Source organism: Varroa jacobsoni, unplaced genomic scaffold (assembly GCF_002532875.2).
Source record: "Varroa jacobsoni isolate VJ856 unplaced genomic scaffold, vjacob_1.0 scaffold_253, whole genome shotgun sequence".
Classification (NCBI taxonomy): domain Eukaryota; kingdom Metazoa; phylum Arthropoda; class Arachnida; order Mesostigmata; family Varroidae; genus Varroa; species Varroa jacobsoni.
In genome coordinates this window covers 598,904-621,656 of record NW_019213155.1, presented here as the reverse complement: position 1 = coordinate 621,656, position 22,753 = coordinate 598,904, and the positions used below count along the sequence as shown (strand labels likewise).

Genomic DNA, 22,753 nt, shown 5'->3' with positions numbered 1-22,753 from the left:
TAATGATGGCCAGCCATAGTATTAGTGGCCCTATAGTTTCTATGTTTCCCTCGATGTTGGTCGGTTGCTCCCGGCGTAGCCCCTCCTTCGCCCCCGCATGCTTGCGCGCGGCGGCAGCGCTGCTGGGCATCCTGGCTATCAGCCGCCGACAGTACCCCACTCAACCAAATTCAAACCTCTTCCCTTTCCTAGGAGCCCTCCCTTTCCACTGCATCCGCTCCGACGGAGGGAGTGCTGCACAGCACAGCAGCAGCATATCTCAACGAGGCAGCTGCCATAAGACCTGACTACCTGCCCGCCGTGCAGCCGCTAGCCAAATCCAATGTGGCTTTCTGCTAACTGCCCTGCCAGCAGCAGCACTATGGTTTCGTATGTTGCACTATGAGTTTGCCGCAGTTTTCCTACCCTATACTACTGCTCTCTCACCAGCCCGACACCAATATTTGGCCGTCATCACCCTTTCCCTCGTTTGCTTCTCGGTTCGCTGGGACACACACACGCGCAAATCGTCACAGATAGAGAGCAGGGGGGGGGGGGGGGGGGGGGCACAGCACCATCCACGCAGGCACGCACGCACGCACGCGTGTACACACACACACACACACACACACACGCACGTAGATAGACAGACAGATGCGCACATACATACACACACTAACCCGTCAACGGCCACTCATCTCTGCACTACAGAGCCGACACCGTTGGTCGGACGGCCGACGTCCGGGCGAACAGCAGCAGGCAAGCGACGTTTTTCCTGAACAATGCATACGCCGAAGCCCCGCCCCCCTTTGTTGGGTGGGCGGTGCCTCCTTTCCTATCGCTGCAGCAGCGACCCCTGGCGGTCGTCGAACGGAGCGGCCCGATGCGCGACTCGACTGAGCTAGAAGAGCAGACCCGCGCTGACCGGACTATCGCCGTCGCTGTGTGACGTCGTCGCCGACAGAAGAGTTTTTGACAGAGCTGCCGGCTCGCCGCCGACAATTGCGCTTTCTTAAATCTACTAATCGGGAAGCTACGATCGCTGTTCTTTGTTACCTCGTCAAACGTAACCAACAAAACACCGGCGGTTTTTGCAAGCAAACCTCTTTGACTAACGGGCTCTCTGCTCAAGCTTCGCAGACGTGTTCCGAGACAACCGTGTTTGTCGTCCGCATCATCGCGGTAGCTGCCGCGTTAGTGGATGCGTGCTTAACACACAAAAATAACGTAGTCATATATATATATATATATATATATATATATATATACAGCGCACCGTGGCTGGCTACCTATGATCTGCGCGCCGGGCATCTGTCTGTCTGTTTGCCTCTCTCTCCGTCACTTCTGCTGTTGCTTCGAACGTCGACGGAAGGTGAAGAAGAAGGAAGATCGCCTAGCTGCCTACATTCGCCAGCAGCGTACGCTGAAGGAAGCAAACGATCACCAGCGAGCGCAACAATCAGATTAAGGCATTATAGATCGCTGCCAGCATTAACGGTAACAGCAAGAACACGGGCTGGCAGTGGTAGTGGTGACACGCAGAGAAACTTGTGCGAGTGATGCGTCATTAGTGAGGTTTGTCGATTTGTGCGTAATGTAAGAAGAGTGGGTGTGCAGTGTCGATTACAATATCAGCATAGAATATTTGTCGTGACTGGCCAGGTTGAAAAACATAAGAGAAAGACGTTGAAGGTATCGACGGAACTGAAACGTTCAGGGGGGCCTTCGCTGTATTCTACGGCGTAACGGCAGCTACTCTGCTCTGTTAGCATAGTGCGGTTACGGTGTGAAACACTCGTAGTGTTCATTAACGAATCGTTATACACGACGTTTCGCGGATGATTTGTGCAAAGGACGAAATCTCCTGCTAGAAGAGGCAACGTACTGCCCACTACTATACACCCTAATAATCACTGCAACTAGCTAGACACTTATTACTGAGACCTAGGTGAGATTAAGAGTAAGTGAGACGTGTGAAACACTGTATGAGCGTGAACGCTTGTTGTAGTTCTACCTGTTCACGTTGGTCGTGCATAGTGGTGCCTCTAAAACAGTCTATGGCAGTGTAAGCGTGAGTATCTACTATACGAACGTCTTATTGTTTATTAGTGCACATCGTCCTGTTCAGGTTCCACAAATACATACATACATACATACATACATACATACATCTCAACGTTCGAAACGAGAAAAAACATTTCGTGTAGACACAACACGCTGCTTTCTTCAGGTAATTCGAAGCGCGCTCTCTCTCTCTCTCTCTCTCTCTCTCTCTATGCCCCTTTGATATTGCTTGCTATTAGTGAATCTCACGCCCCCGCTCCATAGCGGTGAAGCAGTAGTAGACTCTGGCATGATAGATACAAGTAGATTGTCATTAGGGAGCTGACTGAAGTAATACTTTTTCGCTCTCAGAGTGTCGTTTTACTGAACGGCCATCGTTCGACTGACGACGGTTTGTCCCTAGCCGCGGGTGATTTGATCATGTGGCCCAGTAGTCACCGTCCGCTGTCGTCGTGAGCCGCAATTTATTTGAAATTCGTAACCCGGGATTTTTTTAATTGTGCTTGCTGACGCTGTCGAAATACGCTCGCGCGGTTGGTCGGCTCAGTGTTTTTATCTCTTAGTAAATGTGTAGGGTTTTGGCGCTCCCCTAACGATTGTAAACCTGTTAAGTTATTACTACGGCAATGAGCTTGCTTAGATTTGATCAAGAAATGGTGAAATCTCTCTCACAGTTTGTGTGCTTGTCAGGCTAAAAGGTCGAGTGACCTTACACTATTGATGCTGCTATTAAATGGCATTTATCTAGAAGCAGCGATTATGCCGTAATTACCATCCGGTGCTCGGGTGAGATGCGAGGGCGGTTAGCAAAGGACATTAGAGTCCTGCTCTTTGTCCAACGAGCACATAGCAGCTACGCTTACCAATGTGCTACATTTAGATATCTCTCACAAGGGAGTTCTTCTTTACTTCGTACAAAGATTCGATTTTTTTAGTAGCTTCATCGAGTGCTGTAACCGAGCATGCGCCAATCTTTCTGAATTAACAAGACGGCGTCCGAAAAATAGGCTTCGATGTTAAGGGCATTCTCTCCATACTGCTGTCGACAGCAACAAAAAGGATTTTGTGTTCTATTTTTGTTTTTTGTTTCTTCGAAACGCTACATACAGCTGGCTGAATTCTTTACATGGGCATCCGGTATGAATAGCCCGTTCAATCAGCGGTGATTTAGTAGACAATTACGACTGGGGATCAATCAAAATTATCGATGTAACGATATAACAGCTACTTCTTTGCTCCCTTGGATGAGCGGATGGAAACGATTTAAAGTAACGTCACATTGGTCTCCTGTGCTGCCTGTTACGCCTCTCGTAGCAAACAAGCTAACGCCGAAATATAATAGATACAACTGCGGTAGAACGTTGATAAACCCATGTACGTATTACTTACACTGATGGTCCCGATACAAGTGCGTAATCAAGCATTATACTTCTCACTACATAATATTTCTGCTGTCGTTGTCTTTATAAATATAGTCCGACGATGCTTATATTACGTAATATTATATACCGTTCGTCATCTCTTTGCGCTTTACTATCGCTGCTTTATCATAACTGTTTCGCGATGACGGCTGGTTTCGTATCGGTGGCTGTTTTTCCTCGACTTCAGCTTCGATTGAGCCTGAATAAACCTGTGCCCTCACATTCAACGAGGGACTACTGTGCCAGCATTGTAATAGCTCGAAGACAGACGCTATTAACTACTGTTTTCTGCACGATTATTATTTCCAGCATCGGTGTCATACCGTAAGAAGTAGGACAAATAGCGGCCAAATATTGGCAGTGAAGCTGTCGTTGAGTCGACTTATCGACATCTGTCTATAGACAAAACAGCCATAGAGGTAGATGTATACGCATTGACAAGGATGCGAACTAACCATATCGAGGTGGCGACAGCTGGCTCATACCTGCGTCGGCGGACCGGCGTCATAAATTCGTCGTCGCCAAATGTCGACCACTGTATAATCCACTTGTTTTTCGGTTTACCTGTGATTTTGCCTCATGATATGGCCTACTGGATTGTTACTACGGTTCCTGATCCTGTTAATTTCTGCTAGATGCTTGAAGCAGAGAAATTTCGATCGATGCGATTTCGGTTAAGATCGATTCGAAGCGATCGGAACCCGATTGAGCAGCATCCTATGAACAGATCCGAATCAGATTTGTAGGAAAGTGACTAGGGTGACGATACTACCCACCGGCGAAGGGGAGTGGCGGGGCGGACGTGAATATGAGGGAAAGGCGAAACAACCATACGCATTCTTTGTTCCTATGATTGTGCTCAAAAATAAGCTGCGAGACATATAAAGCTTTGGGGCTTCTTAGGAATACCCTGAAAGACACTACATAGCTCAGTTTTATGCGAAAATTGTTCTATGCTCTATGGATCAACTACAGGAAAGTGCCAACGCGTTTAGCAATGAACTTTGCGCCTGAACGGCCTGCGTTCGGTCGCATCTAGTAACGAATATATCTGTCAATGGATATAATTAGCAGATTATAAAGTGTTCGTCGAAGTCGCCATCAACCCTTTGACCTACTCCCAAAGCCTTCGGCTTTACAACGACGCAATCCAAACTGCGCCCACGTTGAGCTTATTGCAAGCTGCTCTAATTTTCCGTACGTTTTTTTGAAATAAATAGATTACAAAAACGAATGATAAAAAAAAATGCAAATCACATTGATGATTATGAAACCATCTAAGTAGGCTAAACGAAATTGTGTAGCCAGCCGTAGCAGCGGAATGAACCCTTCGAAACGTTAGGATGTTTAATCCCACCCTGTTTCTACTATGCCGTGGATTCATAACGACTCAGCAGTCTTTGGGACATCGATGGCAAAATATATTTTAGGTACCGTTTTTTAAATTTTCCATTGGCGGCTGAGCGGTCGTCGTTGCATTGCCCAGATTCCGAATGGTCACTAACTTACATCGATGTCTCGATGGCACAGATTGAGTCGTATATATATATTTTTGCGTCAATCGGCACTTATATGAAGCGCCCATTGAACTTTGGCATATGGCGAATACCCGTCTTGTATGTATAACAAATATAGCTAGGCAATACTAGTTTTGTTAAGGCTAAGTAGTCGGCGCCATTAAATGTATTGTGTATCCTTTACTATTTGAAAAGAGGAGACAAGCGATCATTCAGGCCGAAGGCTACTGCCATTTATAACTTAACCTGTTTCGTCCCGTCCTCGGCAGATGATTCAGCTGTTTTCTATAACAAACGCTGTATTTGTTCATTGTTTAGTTCTTCTAGAGTACAATCATGTCATAGCTCAGACACCGATACGAGAGCAAGCGATTAAGCTATGGGCAGGGAAATCTGGATATCGTCCGTTAACACTAAGTTGTATCATTTTCACACAGAAATGCGAATTTGTCTAAGACAATGCTTGAACCCTAAACGTTTACCGAGGAAAAACGTTTCGTAACGACTTGTAACCTACGGCTATTCGCGTCTGTTATACGATATTGGACGGACGGACGGACCTGCATGCATATATTATAAACTGATACTGTTTATCTTCTTATGGAGATGTGTTTTGTTTCAAAAATGCCGAAAAACTATTTTTCTAGCACTAGGTGGGTAACCGCAGAAGGTTGGCTTGGGTAGGCGGTATCGTCCCGCGACGTATTGTTCCGTTCGCGTGTCTTTCCATTTTTTTGACAATCGATAATTCAAATGTGCCTAGGTTAGTCCTGGAAACGAACGGGCCCTATTGTGCTGTGATAGCATCTGTTCACTACATCGTGTAACGATTCCGTAATATAAACGCTATTGTTTCATCAGTACTCGATGTTATTTAGGAGACGATTGCATAAAATGCCACGTAAACAACGAAGGAAACAACTGTTCCGCTCTCTGTGTCGAACGTTTTATTTCACCCACATGGATATTTGCTGGACGTAGTCCGACAAGCGATTTTACTAACTCTTTGTCTTTGTCTGCTGCCGAAATACCCGGGCGGGATACTCAGACGAACAAGTTTCTGTATGAGTATTATTCAACTCTTTGCCGGCTAGATAATTCATCAGTCGCTTGGTTCGTTAGGCGTTACTTCGGACGGCTGATTTCCAGCGTCAAAAGGAGCTTGCCTACGCGCCGATTCGATCACGTGTCTCTAAGTTTAGCAAGGGACGCACGTCACCCGTTGCGTTGTCTCTGAACCTGTATAATCGATCTATTAGTCCCATGGAATTTCCTCGTCTCTACCGCTCAAATATAATTGAAAGCTCCTCTTATCAGATGTAAAGGCGACGTATACCTAGCTCCATGTTGCCCCATTTGTTCCGTGCGCCCTATAAGAAGATTCCCCCGCGCTCTTTTATTCCACACCCGACCATCCACTACTAGTACGCATATATATACACACGCACACGGATATGTTTAGTCAGCGAGCAGTCGAGTTCTTTGACCAAAAAGGTGAGACGACTTGTTACTTCTGTAACTAACGGCTGCTACTTCCAGTTGCCAGTTACTACCCAGCATCTGCTACTGCTAGCACGTACGAGTCAGTGTCTTCTAGCGAACGAATTGATCACGAGAGAGCCGAATTGTCCCGTAAACAATCCTGCATTTACTTGTACATGTGTTGTTCGATGCGGTCTCGAAGTGCTGTGTCCATGCGCGCTCTAGTTCGGAGCCGTCTCCGTTCTCTCGCACATCTAGCCACTGTTTCTCTCTCTCTCTCTCTCTCTCTCGAGCCCCCGTCCCATGCGTTTCTCCCTCGAGAAAAATCGTTCAATAAGAACCCAACAGACAAGCCAAGTAAACTGTGGTTGAACAAAGCAATCCCAAGTTTCACGACGGCGGTCGCTTAGCACGATCATAGCATTCCCTCTTTCTCTTAAGCCATTCGTTTGTTTCGCCTCTTTAGCTAGCTGTCTGTGGCGGCGGCGGCGGCGACGGCGACGGCGGCGACGGCGACGGCCCTATTTTCGTGTCGTCAATGGTGACTGGGTCTGTTAGTGATATTAGTTCATTATTTGCTGACGCTTTGTTATGCAACACCACCTTGATTCCTTTTTCTAGCTACGACCAGCAGCGTGTGGACCCGTCTGTCCGCGTGGGTGTAAATGGAGCGATGTATATTGGCCTGATCGTTAGTGCTTGCCTGGGTAGTTCGAGTTCAAGGTGTACAATCTTATCGAATTGAAATCAAGTACTATAGGGCCACCCGAAAGAGGAAACGGGTCGAGAGGCAGACAGCGTAGTTCTGTCCGGGTGCGATTACTGCCTGTTTCCATGTGTAGATCTAGAAGCAGTGGACGCCACAAACCACCTTGCCTCACTTCTAGTTTCATATGTCAACACTCAGCTAGCTCTACCGCTGAGTCTGGAGGTTCATATACATTATACACATATATACGTATATATATATATGTATTGCAAAGGCACGTTTACCGCTGGGCGCACGGAATGATCTTGAGATGCTGGATGACTTGCGTGTGAACGACTGTGAAAAAGAATGGCAATACTTTTTTTTTTGTACACTTATCAATTGGTTGGTTTCGAATTTTGGAACGAGAACTTGTAACTGTAAAAGCGGCTAGCAAACTTAGCGAATAAACCAAGCTGTTTGGCTGGCCGTACGTGTATGTACACGCACGTGCATGTTAATTTTCTCAACGACGTCTGCCATACTTATCTACGATTTTGTTCTTTAATGGCATTCTAAATTTTTGTCTTCTTGGCTTCATCAACACTGCGGATGGCTTGCTTAAAGACTTTTGATAAAAGGATTTTAAACGATGGACGAAGGACAAGCAGTGGCCGACTAGTTATCTACCGATACATTCCAGTGAATGTGATTAACCCTTCGTGTCGAACCCCTCATGTTCAGTTTTTTCCGCGTCGTTACTACAAATGCCGCAGCTGAAGGCTAATATTTATTAGTACAATGTCTGCGCCGGCGAAGTTAGTGCTATCCACGTCCACTAGATCTGAGGCACAGCTTAAACAGGAACCTGATCTGGAAACTGTCAGTTGAAATAGCCTATAGCTAAATAGTGTCTTGCCGAATTTCGCCAAGTTACTTCGGAGAGCGCGGTTAGTGCGGAAGGGAGAAAAAGGCAAACGATAAAACATGGAGAAAAGGTCCGGAGATGAGTAAGTGAGGCCTTCGACACAGCCGCACGCAGACCACCGCCGCATGACCAATGTCATACTCTGCTGGACCGTTCCGCCGTATCGAGGTAGTTAGCCATGCGTTATTATTATGATGATAGCTGGCGAGTCGTTATAATCGACGTAAAGTACGTGTCGGCGGCAGCGCGTCGGCGGGGAACCGTGAATTTTCCTCAGAGTGATGAGAGAGCATCAACGAGGTGAAGTAGAGGGGTCAATTGCATCCGATTAGTTACCCGCCGGAGCCGACGTTGCAGATTGCTTGTGGGCCTTTTGGCTGTGTACGAGCTGCACGGATCGAATCTCTTGTTAAAGTTGTTGTTATTGTTGTTGCTTCTATCGGTTTGAAGCAATTGAGCTTAGACTGGTGTTGCTGCCGTTGTTGTTGCTAAGAGCCGCACAAGATTACAGCAAATTATTTTATTGTTGTTGTTAATAATATCTCACGCTGACTTTTTGTACACGCCGATGGCGAAGTACAGTCTAATCTAATAATAATCATGATGATAATAACAGCAACAATGATAATGATCACGGTGGTTGCTTTTACGGTGGCCGCCGCTGAACCCGAACGATAGACGCGCGCAGGCGATGGATAGAAAAGATCAGTTTATAAAGCGTACAACAGAACAGAAAAAGCCGAATGAACAAGGAAGAGCAGCTCTAATGAAGCTAAGTGGGAAAGAAAAAGGAATCGAGGAAGGCGGAAAGATGAACCAACGAAAGATGGTAACAACGAATGACAATGAACTCACACCGGTCTTTTGTTTTTAGTGAGAAGAACAAACGGACTAAGTAACATAGACACGACGAAGGTGTCGATCGCTTCTGCGATAGACAACAATGCCAACAACGGAAAAATAACAGTAATAGTATTAGCAATAATGCGAGAACACGGCCAAACGATAAAGGCTGTTTTTACGCAGACAAAAAAAACCAGCTGACTGGTCTTAGCAACGTATGATGGCCGTCCGATGGCTTTTTGTTCGTTTACGCTCCCCACTAGGTCTAGGACTCCCTCCTTACGACACCCTTCGGCCGGCCTATTCCATCGGTCTCATCGCTGGTGCCGTATGTATTATGCATCACTACCGTAGTATTCCCGCTTTATTTTAGCGATGAGTGAAAAGCCTTATGAGGTGTGAAAAGTCGTTTTCTTTTTTTATCTTTTCTCGAGACGAGAGAAAACGGCCACAGGGGAAATAGAAGGAAGGGTAATGCATAAAAGAAATTGACTAAGTGTGCCTTGTTTGTCTTCATGGGGTCAAAGTCGCAAACTGCTTTATCAATGTGAACTATCTAAAGTACATGATTTAGCCCTTCTATGTTTCGAGTTGTACGGCCGACATCGACGTTAAGCGTAGCCCATTACGTGCCTCTGATATTAGCAGGCAAATGCGTTACCCGCTAAATTATCACGGGGGCGACTACCTGATCAAATCTTATTACGTTTTAGGACCTGCTGTACACTGCTCTACACTGTGCTTCAGTGCAAAAAAATGAAGCTGAACAAAAACGCTCCCAGGTTTAACTTTATATAACTTCGAAAAGATCGTGGTGATGTTTCGAATTCGCCTGGATATAGTATCAGCGGGACGTCCAGTTGGACAACAGAGAAGAGATGGTTAGCTGATATAGTACATCGAATTGGATAGTAGCAGTCGTACTGCTTGTACAGGTAGAGGTGGCACTCCTTAGCTCTATCTAAGTAAGGACCCCCTCGTTTGTACACAAGAAGAGGGTAACTAGGAGTGGGTTGGGGGAACGAAAGAGTTAGGCTGTGGCCAGTTAGGCCGAAGAATACAGACAGAGAGAACGAGAGGGTTAGAAAACCGCAACGGTGTTTCTTTCTTGGGGGGAACTCGAACTAACGCCAGTGGTAACTTGTGATGGCCGATTGCAGGCACTTATTTTGTATACTTGAGGTTTTAGGCCTGAGGTTGTGCTCCCTAGGGAGATGAGATGCACTTGCCGTGTTCGATATACCATAAACGAAGAAATCCTGTTTGCTAGACGCGGTCAACTTCTTACACCTAGGCCAACTGCGCGAGACGGCATAAATGCATCTGTAGTCTGCAGTTTGCCACACAAGAGAAAAGCAATTTAGAACATGCTGACCGAAATTAATAAATAGGTAAGGTGTGTTTCTAAATTTTTTAGATTCGATCGAAAGTAACGTACACAGTATCAATATTTATAATAAGTTAATTTTCTTGTTTAACTTGGTTTCAGATGGACTAGTTTTATAGCAAGTCTTCTGTAATGTTACTAACACAGCTTTAAGAATTTGTTTGATGAGGTGTTGCGTTCCTTCCCCTAAACTTACGTGTTATAGCGATAATATGTTGCACTCTTTTTTAAAAATGTTGATAAACAGTAATTTTTCTAGTTCGATAGATATTATATTCGAAATAATTCGGATCTCCGGCAAATGTGACAGAAAGGGGGCGCCGCGACACTTGTCAACCTACATGTGCATGGTGCATCCGTCCTAGTGAGCCGTCCCCAATGCAATGTAACGAGCAGTTCATCCAACGTATATGCGTAGTTCTGTCACCTTTTTAACTTCGTTTTGCCTTATGTTCGAATCTGTCGTAAAAGCGCGTGTTTTCCTGTCCTGAATCAATGATCTGTTACGTGCAGATGATCTATTTTGTTCCGAATACATCCCTACGAGATGTCCATTGGTGTCCTGCTACTGCCGCGTTGTTTGGCCATACCATGTGATAAAGATAGGAGCCGCATTGAGAAGTACGTTATGTGCGGTGCTGGGCAACCGGTGGTGCAAATACTATCGCTGCTCCTGCCACGAAGCTGATCGCTTGGCTGGTAAGACGCGGACGGAAGCCTCGTTTCGAGGTTCTCTCCGTGGTAACGACAAAGCTGCAATCATAGTTGTCGTCTACCAAATACGATGATGATGCCATCAATTGTCAGGGTGGCTGCTGGTGTTATGGCGGTAATGGTGATACTGCTGCTGCTGCTGCTGCTGCTCGCATGTTCGGCCGTCCGTCCCGTCCTCCCTCTGGCGGAACAATGGGCAGCATGATTCATTAAAAATCACTTCGACTGACTCACCTGATAAAAATGGTGAGAGAAGCTAGAGACGACAGAAACGAATGAGAAAACTAAGAAAATCGAGAATGAAAAGCAGACGAGCTTCTAAAGGAACACAAAAGTGACACACATTGTGACTGACTGAAGAGGGAGACTGACGCAAGGGTTTAAGACGGCAAACAGCATACAGATACGCATATGCATATGCGCAAGGCTAAGGCGATTGGGCCATGATATAAGTAACACAGCAGACTATTTTAGGGAACCATTGCCGACGTCACGACAATGGCCGTGGCTTTGCTATGCTAAAAAGTACTCATTAGACACTAAAGGACTTTGGCAGACGGCTGCGAATGTGGGGCCTGTAGCGGTTCTACTCTATCGCCTGTTGACGGCGTGACTAGCAAAGACTATGTATTATAGTTCGTAGGTGCAGCAGAAACAGCGCCAAATGTAATTGACAAGCTGCAAGACTACGACCTATGATGTAACAGATAGCAGAAAATGTAGAAGAAGAGGTCTCGTTTTTGCAGAAGTTAGCATTTGTCAATTACTCGAAAGCTGGGCAAGCTGGATCTGAAGCGTCCAGTAGTTGTCATACGAGCACCTGCTGAGCCTTGCTCATCGATCTCTTCCAGACCCTGTCCAACCTTGGCTCGAATCCGTTGTGTACACCGTGGAAAAACTTCAAGGTTTGTTTATTCAAGCGGCTACCACAAGAAGCATCACTTTACGCGAGTAATTATTGTCGAGTTGGTCTTAAAGGGTGATGAGAACTCCACTTGCCCAAAAGAAGCCTTTTCCGCTGCAGCCCGTTGGGTTACCGTTTGAGTTCAATAATCCTTAGAAGATGCTGAAGAATCATATCAGTGTGATGATTTCGTCAATGACCTGGGGCGTCGCCGCCAGACCTCATGGCTCTTGCGAAGCTTACTCCCGCGTCCACCGATAAATGTCTTAAGCCGAACCGTTACCAGGGTCAGCCGGAATGTGTAGCAGACTAAAACCGTAGCATTCCAGAGAGGATTAGGTATTTCCTTCGGTATCGATACATAAAAACGAATTGTCTAATAAATTAATGCATATAAGTACATGTACGTAATTTTCTAAGTTCGCACAAATTTTGCCGTATGCATTGTTGGCAGCATTTGACATAGTAACCCCTCTACTGTTATATGTTAGCCGTTCTGCAGGACATTACGAATGTTAGAATAGAGGCATATAGGCTTTTTACTCAGCTGCCACTCGCCTCATTCGAAACTAGCGTCCCATAAATGTGTCGTCGCCTAACAAGTGGCAATATCATCCCAATATGAAGACTCAACAGAGGGTGAAGCAGGGATTGACTAGGGCCATCAAAGATTCCAGGCTAATGCTTGCTCGCAGCAAAGTGAGTGGTCATAGTAGTCGCAGTCAGTTTGGGCAGTCGCCTACATAGACATCATCTTTGCGATTCACTCGTAGGCTCTCTTTCCCTTTGTAGTTGATATACGACGACGATGATGAGGAGGAGTCCTATCTCGCAGGAGCGGAGTCCGACCGTAAGAGAGTAAGCTCCTTGCTAGCAAACATTTTTATAACTCCGGCATTCTCTTTCCACTTTTATTTTCGCCCTCTCCTTACCGATTTCTCGCAGCCTCGGCCTCTCTCCGAATTATTCGCTCTGTTTCTTTGCCCAATTCTGCCGTGCAGCCCTGCTTCCATCCTCAAAGGCACCTTATCTACGTGTATGATATCCGCTGAGAACGACCTACCGGTACCGCTACCACTAGTCAGGGAGCATCACACAGGCGCGCGGTGAAGAGCGCGACCACCCGTCGCCGCAGAAGAACACTGAGGGGAACGACGACGGGGGGCGGAGGCGGGTGAACGAGGGAGCTAAGGCAACAGTATCACTTGCGATAGCAGGAGCACTAGTGATTGTACCGGTGCACCGCTATAGTAGCCCTAACCTATTGCGACACTATGCGCATGGAGGAATGGATGGCGGAAATACAGGGCGCCGAGATGGGAGGGTTATGTCATCGAATCATTGTGCCCTTACCACCCGGTCGCTAGCACCGGCTCACTGCCCGCGAGTCGTTCCAACAACTGACACCCCAACCTCCAGCGCGCAAAACTTATAGCTATGCCAGACGCCACTGTACTTCTATGTCTTCCCCTTCCCCGTGGACCTCATGTGTGCTGGTTTCCGAAAAGAAAGCCACTGTCGTTTGAACGCAACCACTCTTGTGTTTCAAATCGGGTCATTTGATCCAATGAGATTGTACACAGAATGACAGAGCCAAAGAGAGCCTGAAGAGTAAGGAGCCGTGTTGTTGTTGCCAGCAATGGCGGCAGAGGTGGCGCCAATGTCCGCGAACGACGATATCAAGGAGCGCAAAGAAGGACGTTCTCCTCACGACAGCGGACTCTGTGGAACAAGTACTATATTAGGGGATGGAGGCTAGACAGTCCCCGTAGACTTCCCTCTTTAGTGGCAAGCCAATGGGGTGCGAATAGCTGCTCTCTGCCTGCGTTCGCATCGGCTCTAGTTGTGCTCCGCGCGGTTAGATCTCAATGGATGTTCGTCTGTGTGACTGTATGTACGAGTATATACGACAAAGAAGGTATAGCTTTCGAGCTTCAGCGCCGGATTCAGTTTAGCTCTTCTCTTGTATGCGGTAATCAAAGTTGCTACTGCCGAAGCTGATGGTGATGCTAGTACAACCCTACATAGGGGTATGACATATGTTGCATATTTGTCCCCACGACCGACTACTATAACACTGTCGTTTCTCTCTTACTTTTGTCGCACGCAATCCCTCCAGGGTAGCGGCAGCAGAATACGACGGTGGCGGCTTCTTGGTTTCGCATTAGAGTGTTCATGCAAAAGTGTCCTTCACGTCCTTACGAGTACAAATATACACAAACATATATATATAGCCATGTCGAGTGTGGCGGAACCATATCAGTGTGGTAGTGTATACTTATTGCGTACACGAGTCTGTATAGCTCGAAGCGACGAGGCGTGGCTGTCACAGGTGGGGGAGAATACAAACCTCAGATCTTGAAGGGACCGGGGAGGGGGTCTTCAACTTCACCCTTCATTTCCCTCCGTCCATCTAAATCATACGGCCACGCCGGGGCGCCCATCAAACGCACAGATAGGTCGTGTTCTGCGATCCGTACATGCATATGCCGTATGTTAGTATAGTATCTCAGCCAGTTTCATGTGATGGTGACTGATTGTCTGTATTGGACTGCTTACTGCGGATACCTAAAGGCAAAAGTACAGATTGACACATTGCATGACCTCACCGTCCTATGCACATACGGCTAATTCATTCAAAAAATACTGTCCGTTTTTGTTTATTATTTTGTTATATAATTGGTGGCCAAGTGTTACACGGTTTTAAAAAGCTCGTTATCGTACTTATCGACTATATCAGAGATTTTATGCGAAATTTGTACTTCAAAGTAGACGCACTTTATTTCTGAATGCAATAGTCTCGATGTTTCCTAAAACAGAAACTTCGCTTAAAATTTTTGAGAGTATAAAATTGAGGAAAAATCTATTTTAGAAAAAAAAAAACAGAAAAATCTATTGAAGAATTAACAAATAGCCAAAAATATAATTAGAAAAAAAAGAACAAGGAGTGAGGTATTATATAATTACGGACGAGGAAAATGCATAATGACCCAAAAAAAAACATACCTTTCCTTATCTTTCTCTTGTTAATGTAGATTTTTCTTCGATCTTCAGTATTTTTTATTTCGATTTTGATTCATTATCTCATATTGTAACGGATGCTTGTATCTTTTTTTTGAAATTTTGTGAAATGCCGAACCTGTTGCTCCTTGAATAAATTCAATTGTGAATTAATTTCAAATTGATCCGGATTTTCTATAGAATAGACAAAACGATAGCAACAAACTCTAGGGAACGTTTCTGCCCTATACAGGGCAGAAAAGTTTCTGCAACGGCTCAACAACGAACGAAAGACGGCAGTGTTTTGCGAGCTAGCAAATATACTGAGTACCTGTTGCAGAAAGCAGACAGCATAATGCCCTTGTGATAACCAATACCGAGCTGATCAAGCTGGTCTCAAACATATACCATGTGCACACATATATGCCTCTACTTGTATTTACTCGGAATATCTCGGAATGAAAGAAGAGACCCCTTATTGTCATTTGTTGTTTATCCTTTGGGCTACTATTATTGTTGTCATCCTATTCGCAACTGAGCGGACAGGGTAGACTATGCGTGGGCGGTCGTGTGATGGTTGAAGTCAGCGAATTCTGGGAGGATCATCAGTGGATCCTCCCAGAATCGTCCTCGTAAGCTGTGATTAGCTCGTGCGTGCGTGCGTGCGTTTTAACCTATTTGTCTGCGTGCACTCAGTCACTGAGTTAGCCAGATCGCGGGCAGACTACAGCCAAAGAATACTCAGCTTTGTCTATGTTATTTCGATTAGTGGTGTCGCTCGTTGTCAACGCTCAGAGATGCTTTCCATTTCGAATTTTCGTGCTCTTACTAGTGCTCCGTTGCAATTGTTACAGTCTACCCAGCCGCACGTCGTTGATCAATGGATGTTGATCAACGGGAAAAGGCACGTATTCGCAATTGAAAACATTGTATATCTTATTGTACTGGTGACAATCATCGTGACCAGCGCCAGATTTCTGCCGACAAACGAATTTTTTTCGCGGATGATACAAAATATTGAGAACCAGCGCGTAAGGCAATCAGTCAAATCGATGAGATGGCCTAAATCAATAGTCTGCAATTGTCCCATGCTTTATTGGCGTGCATGCATGAGGCTACGGGCGCCCTTTCCTGAAGGAAACCGACAAGCGAAGTCAGGGGTGGAGAAGGCGGGGGTAGTCAATTATTCTCCTGCTGCTGTTAGAAACCCTGTTGTGGTTTTATTTGCCCGTCCGTTTATGCTAGTATATATTATGTGAGTGCGTAGGATCTGGCAGCCAACGCCGGGATCAACAGATATAACTAACGCTGGCTTCTGACGGCCACACCGGGGGAGCAAAGAAAGCAAAATGATTTTACCTTCCTTGCATAGCATTAAACGGAGCGCCGTATACACACACGCCAATGAAAACATAGGAATATGATAATATCTGTCGACATAACATGTCTGTCTCTCGGTAGTTAAATAAATCATCTGTTTTGCCCAATGTTTAATTGAAAAGCAGATTGGACGGTCGACTGAACAAGAAAAAATGCAAAGACCGAATACGTCTTATTGTATCGTCTTGTTATTGTCATTGGGTCTGGTGCTTGTTCAATGCTATTTCGAACGTCGCTTAAATACATATTTAATCCTGCATTGTCGTTACGTTATCTACGTAGCAAGTTGAGCCAACGCATCAACGACCTCACGGAATTAAATTAGGCTTTTCACTATGGCTGCTGCATTGTTCATCGAATTGACTACTCGTTCGTTCGGCTCTATTTTGGGCGCCGCTTTCTCGGCTGTGCTTCGATTCATGGCAACACCGGCAGTGTTGCCATTCATCGGCCGCTGCTACTCCTACCGCTGGAGAACCAAAAAGCGACGGGTGTTAAGGTTCATTATGTGGGCGCAACAATGCGCCGGGACGCTGACATTGACGAGAACTGTCGTTAGATCAAGACAAGATACGAAAAAATTTCCCGTATTGCTTATTTTTGTTGAATACAGATATAGTTATAATATTGGCACCGCGTAAAAGCACGCTGATCATCATTGCCGCCGTTAGCGTACGCAAGACAGTAAAAAGTACTTGATATTGCTCAAATATAGCCTTCTGCATGCGCATTGGGTACGCCCACAGATCATCGTTGTGTCAGCACGACCAGCCTTGTTTCTGCGCAACCCTTGTCGTGCACCTTGACCTAAGCTGAGCTCTTCATGTACTCTATATTGTAGACTGCGCCGATTGTCGCTTTGGTTAACAACTTGTGGGCACTCGCGCGCCTCCATATTTCCACAGAGCAAAAAAGGAGCCCTGCCCCTTTCCCTGCTCTTCGATTCTGCACTGTTCGCTTTCTATGGGGCGTCCCGCTGTATGATAGAGGAACAGCGAGGAACGACATTTGCGTAAGTGCACTACCACGAAACGCTGATAGTCATCCACCCATAGACCTATCCAGATAGACAGACAGGCCCAGCGACAAGCAGAGAGGCGCACACATGTACACTCCGCTAGTAGGCAGATACATGGCATATCCTACCATCGCATAGCATCACAAGGTAGGAGTAGGAACAGTCATGTCGCACTGTGCACGCCGATATCGAACGATAAAGTCCGGGGCGGTATACCAGCTCAGTACACGTACATACTGCATATGGAGCCTTTGTTTAACGCGCACACCGAAACACTTCGTCACACGGCATGAACTGCAACAGGGCCGACTGGCAGACACAGGGATAACGTGAGTCCTCAAAGAGAATTTGATATCAGACACCCAAAATGCCTGCCTAAGTTTACCTCGCCAATTCGTCCTAACTGCCCCGTCTCCCCCTTCTTCGCTTTCTCTATCTCTCCAGAAGCAGCCTGAATCTGCCGATTTCGCTTGCATTCCACCTCTGTATCTTTCATCCGCGCTCCTCCATCCAAACGCGAACTTGCCAGTCAGTCAGCCACCTATTTACGAGCATGCCCGCACGCTGAACCTGAATTGGCTTTATTCTCCCCTGAGGACGCCCCTTATTCTCTCAGCCGGTTTACTGAGGGACGAAATCTTTGCGTTTTACCTGCAAACCTTTGAAGGTTGATGGGGTAAAGTGTAGCAGCTTAGAGGGCGCGCGGTACGAGTCTGTTCGACTATTCGCACATCTTTGTTTCGATTCCATCTATTCAGTATTAGTGCAGTATGCATTATATCGGAACAAAAGGATTAGACCGCATTGCCCCTTTTGGGCAGAAAAGCATGATATTAGGTATAATAAGTGATTGCTTCAGTGCGGAAGCAGTTTAGCCGTAAAGCGACAACAAATAAAAGAAATCCAAAGTTGCCCAAAGTGGTTTATTCATGCATACATTTATAGAGAACATATTCCTTTGACCGTAAGCGGAATATTTCATACAGTAAATCAGACGAAAATAGTCTATAAGGCATCTCGCTGATCGAAAACAAAAAGAGAAACTAACCGTTTCAGAGATTTGAATTAGACGAGTGTAAGGTCATTATGCTGGTAGCTGAAGCACATGTTACATACGGTGTTGGACCCTACTGCTCGATACTAGGACCACCTTCGTCACACTATTGTGTGTCTCGTATTTGTCCGTTGTGCGGCTTCGTCTCTAATTCAGACTTTCGGCCTAGACAAAAAAAAGGCAAGCACCACTTTGTAGTCTCTGAAAATTTACATCAACCTCTCCGGTCAGGGACGATTGTTCGATGTTGCTGCTCATGACCATTTTTTACCGCTTCCTTTTTAGGTTCCACAATAGTTTATGCTTACAGACTACGCTTGGCAACGCATAGCTGGTTTAAGAATTTCTCAGCAAATGTAATTACATGGAAAATCGTTGCCAGCGTGATCTGTCCGTTCGACGTCGTAGCTTCTTTTGTTATCTTCGGACATCTAGGGTTAAGTTATCGTGGTCATCGAAACCATCCCGCCTTTGTGATAGTATCATTGCGATGCTTACCGTCGGCTGTTGCCATTGACATGCGCTACAACGTTGGGTCATAGTCTATTGTGGAGACCGTAGTTATGTGTAATGAATTGGCAACCCGGAAAGGCTTTACTTTGACGATAGCCTGTTAAAGAGGCGAACGTGCGCTGGCTTCCGAATGCTCTCCGCAAATGTGGCCTATCTCAAATAGTGCAACCGTGCTGGGCTTTTTTTAAGTCTATCTACATATCTACGCACATATATATATACTCGAGGTCATTGTTGGACGGTCTTTGCTTAGGGTAGTGTACAGGAGGCAGTCGCGTGAAGAGTTTGCGTGAAGAAACTGGGTTACCAGCATAGCTCGATGATCAACTTGGTTTCATTATACAGTTTTAAATGGCCCACAGTAAACCTGCTATAGTACCTAACAATTTATGCAAGGTACCGGTATAATAATATAGGGAAAATAAGATTCCCCGTCTGTGACGACGTCACTCGTTTCATGTATATATATATACATACATGTATATATAAATATATATATATATATATATATCTATATATACTTGTATCTGTCAATATGGTCGTAGGTGCGATTGGAAGCGCATTTTGGTAAAAATTAATTCAGAGTGTGCACCTGCAACAGTTGCAAAAGTGAATAGGAGTTGTCAGGCCATTTTGAAACATCATTCGCAGTTCAGGCGCCCGCCACTCCGACTCAGAACGCAGCAAGCACTTTATTAGTACGTTCTACAGATGGGCAGTAAGCATGAAACCCTTGTTTTCGATAGATTGCTACTTATTGTACACGAAAATAGCTACATGTCATACCCATCGCTTACTAGAATGTCCGGGAAGTAACGCACTCTGCTACGGCGCGCGATTTGAATGTGTGTATCGTTCATCAGCTTTTCTTGACAAAAATATAGAAAAATGAGCCAGTAAACCAAAGACAACTATGGCAACGAAACTCTCTCTACTGGTTGGGTGCCCCGCGCGTTAAGTGATGGCCCTCTGATCTCACGTCTCTCTGAGGTTGGGGCAGATTTACTTAGGGTGAGCAGCTATGGGAGATCTCGTACTAATAATACTGCCGCCATCGAGCGACGGGTGGTTCTTTCTTTGGGGCGAGCTCTCTGTCTAATGATAAAGAACATACGTGTGTTCTTTAGCCAATTAGTATTTTGTGATGTCTACCAGCATCACTATGACGAGTACGACCAGCGCTGTCACCTCTTTCACAGCCATTTTGTGTAATACGCGCTTGTCACTTGATATAAGCTCGGACAGTGTTATTTTCGGGCGGTGCTGTGTTTGATATAGTCGAGCTAGTACTACCCTGGTTGATATAGCAAACATATAGTTGAAAAACTATAGCTGTGTTTTAGGCCCCTCCCTCAAGTCATACCTTTTCTGCGCGATCCTTGTCAAATGTCTAGCCGAGACGCCAACGCTCTCCGTCTTCTTCGTCGGCAAGCGAATGAAGAAAAAGAGGAGAGCTTTCTTTGCTAGACGACGAACGTTTTGCCAACTGCTGTTCGTCATTCGGTTACTGGTTCTGTCGCTGGGGTTCCTCGAAGTGGGACACTGAAATAGACTTGACAGCCAATAGGACGAGCACTAGGTCCGCGTGCAGGTGTCCATATAGTGGACGGGCCAGTCTGGGCCCCATAATTTCGGTATTGGCCAGCCGGCGTTCGAAGACGGAGATGAGGACGGCAACCGAGTCGCCGAAACTTACAAGATAATGACTCACGTCAACGTGACACGATACGCGATCGGTTTGCCGTCCCATATACATCTGCTGAACTATTTTCCCAGGCTCGCTCGATTGCAGAACGTTTTCAGGTCGTCATCTCATTCGCTGAATGGTCAGTCTAAATAATCCAATCAATGTTTATCAATATTTGGTAACTTCGGTTACGGGATTGGTCGGAACAGGTACTCAAGGTAGTAGTTGTGGGGCAGTAACGGTAGGCGATAGGCACTTAGCAACAGACAAGACATTTAGACATTGTATGGAAATTGTGCAACTTACACATATGCAAATAGGAGAGAGCAAATGGTTTAACTTGAAAAATGTCCTGTTCGATATACATGTTTGCGATGACTTGGACAATAGGTATGACAGTTGTCGTCGTCCCAAATACTAATGCTACGACGATTTCTATTTATGTATAGAAGAAAGTACCCCGCAGTTGTTTGAGTATACGCCTCCTGGCCGCCTTACGGCTAGGATTGGCCCTCGAAACTGGCTGGCCTTATACTGTTGGCCGGTTCCTTCAAGAGGGCGCTACGACCATACGTCATTCTACCACACTTTTGGCTCTCCTGTGAATAATGCCGGCTACTTGAAGCGTTCGAAGGTCGGTCCTTAGCCGTAGCAGGCGCGCCTGTAAAATCCTTGTGCACGAACATAGACTGTGTATTTAAAAGTAGGCAATATGAACTAAAACGACCCCCTCAAGCTCAGTTTTCAAAGATTGTCACTCTGTCTCTGCTTCTGTATCAGCATGGTACAGAAGAAATATCAGAGGGGAAAAGAGACGATGGCGCTTCAACTGCTGGCTCATTACTCGGCGATTATTGCCACCATCGCCGACACCATCGTTATCGTTAGCCGTAGCGTGATCGCCATCGGAACCAGAGACAGCGGCACCAGTAATAATATCAGAAATGATCAGGGCCGTTCCGAACGGAGCCGGAAGCGTGAATTCGGTCGCGTGTAGCATAGCAGAATAAGCCTTTCTGCCCTGTATCCCTCCGGCCTAATACTACAACGCTATGGCGCTTGCGTGTATCTTGTTTCGAGAGGCTTGCGTCTGCCGCTGTCATTTCTTTTGTTTCGAAGGGACGTTGCCTCGTCATGATGATGTAATAGTCGCTGGATGAAGCTGGCGTAGAGTGGTGGCCACCTGTAACAAGTTGCAGCTATTTATCTGCTTGCGTACCCGAGTTACCTTTTGCCGAAGCTTCTCCTGCCGTTGCCACAAAACGAAAGTGAATTTGAGAAAATTAATCGACGCTTTGGTGCCGTCGCAGTACTTCGTTGGCGCACCAGGCTACTATTACTAGTACTCATATACATTAGGACTACATATATATAGTTCTGCTATTGACGGTGTTCCTATTCGTTGTCGTAATCGTTAAAGATGTCCCTACTTTTTTTTCTTTGTGATGATGATGACAGCACCAGTAGCAGCCGCCGCCGCCGCCGCCGCCGCCGCCGCCGCCGCCGCCGCTGCTGCTGCTGCTGCAGAAAATTGATTCAAAGCATGAAAAACAACGGGCGAAACCTGTATAAAAGGCAGCACCAATAACGATGCGGCCGCGGCTACGACGGCAACGCCAATACGCGCTACACACGACACGTCATAATAATAATCCAACAATAATGGTCATTGTTATTATGATTATTAGAGAAGGGGATCCTTTTTGACTAGCTGCTTTACTTGCAATAAACTTTGATCATCTGGTCCTAATGTCGAGCCGCCATTGCCTGGCGTCTATCACAGGGAATCCAATACCCGCTAAACGTCTTTAGGATCAAAAGAAGAACAGTTCACCGATGATAGAACAAAAACAGAGGAGGCGCAAACGAAAGCACAAATCGACAGACATAATGAACCATTGCAACGGCTGGTGCTACATCTGCGCCGACGGCACCATCCGCCCATGTCCCGATAGACCGATGAAAACCAACAAAAATTAGGACGCGGACCTGGTTATCTTATCGCATGTTAAAGGATTTTGATGACCGTGTCGATATTTGTTTGTTGGTTATTTATACGAACATTTTTCTCGTTGGAGTGTCACCATTGGAATGATTTCGTAATGTCTGTTTGAATTAAACGTGCTGTTTTATTCTGCCATATGGGTAAATCTGCAGTGGATTAAAGACGTGCT

The 22,753-nt window shown here is 45.9% G+C and overlaps 1 protein-coding gene across 1 annotated transcript in view; it reads left to right on the top strand.

The window, feature by feature from the left end:
- The first annotated feature begins 1,306 nt into the window (after window positions 1–1,306).
- The window catches only part of LOC111258645 (uncharacterized), a 106,157-nt gene continuing 84,710 nt past the window's right edge, over window positions 1,307–22,753 (top strand). The window contains exon 1 of the mRNA XM_022830079.2: window positions 1,307–2,050. The gene's annotated coding sequence lies outside the window, so the exon portion shown is untranslated. The remainder of the gene's footprint in view (window positions 2,051–22,753) is intronic.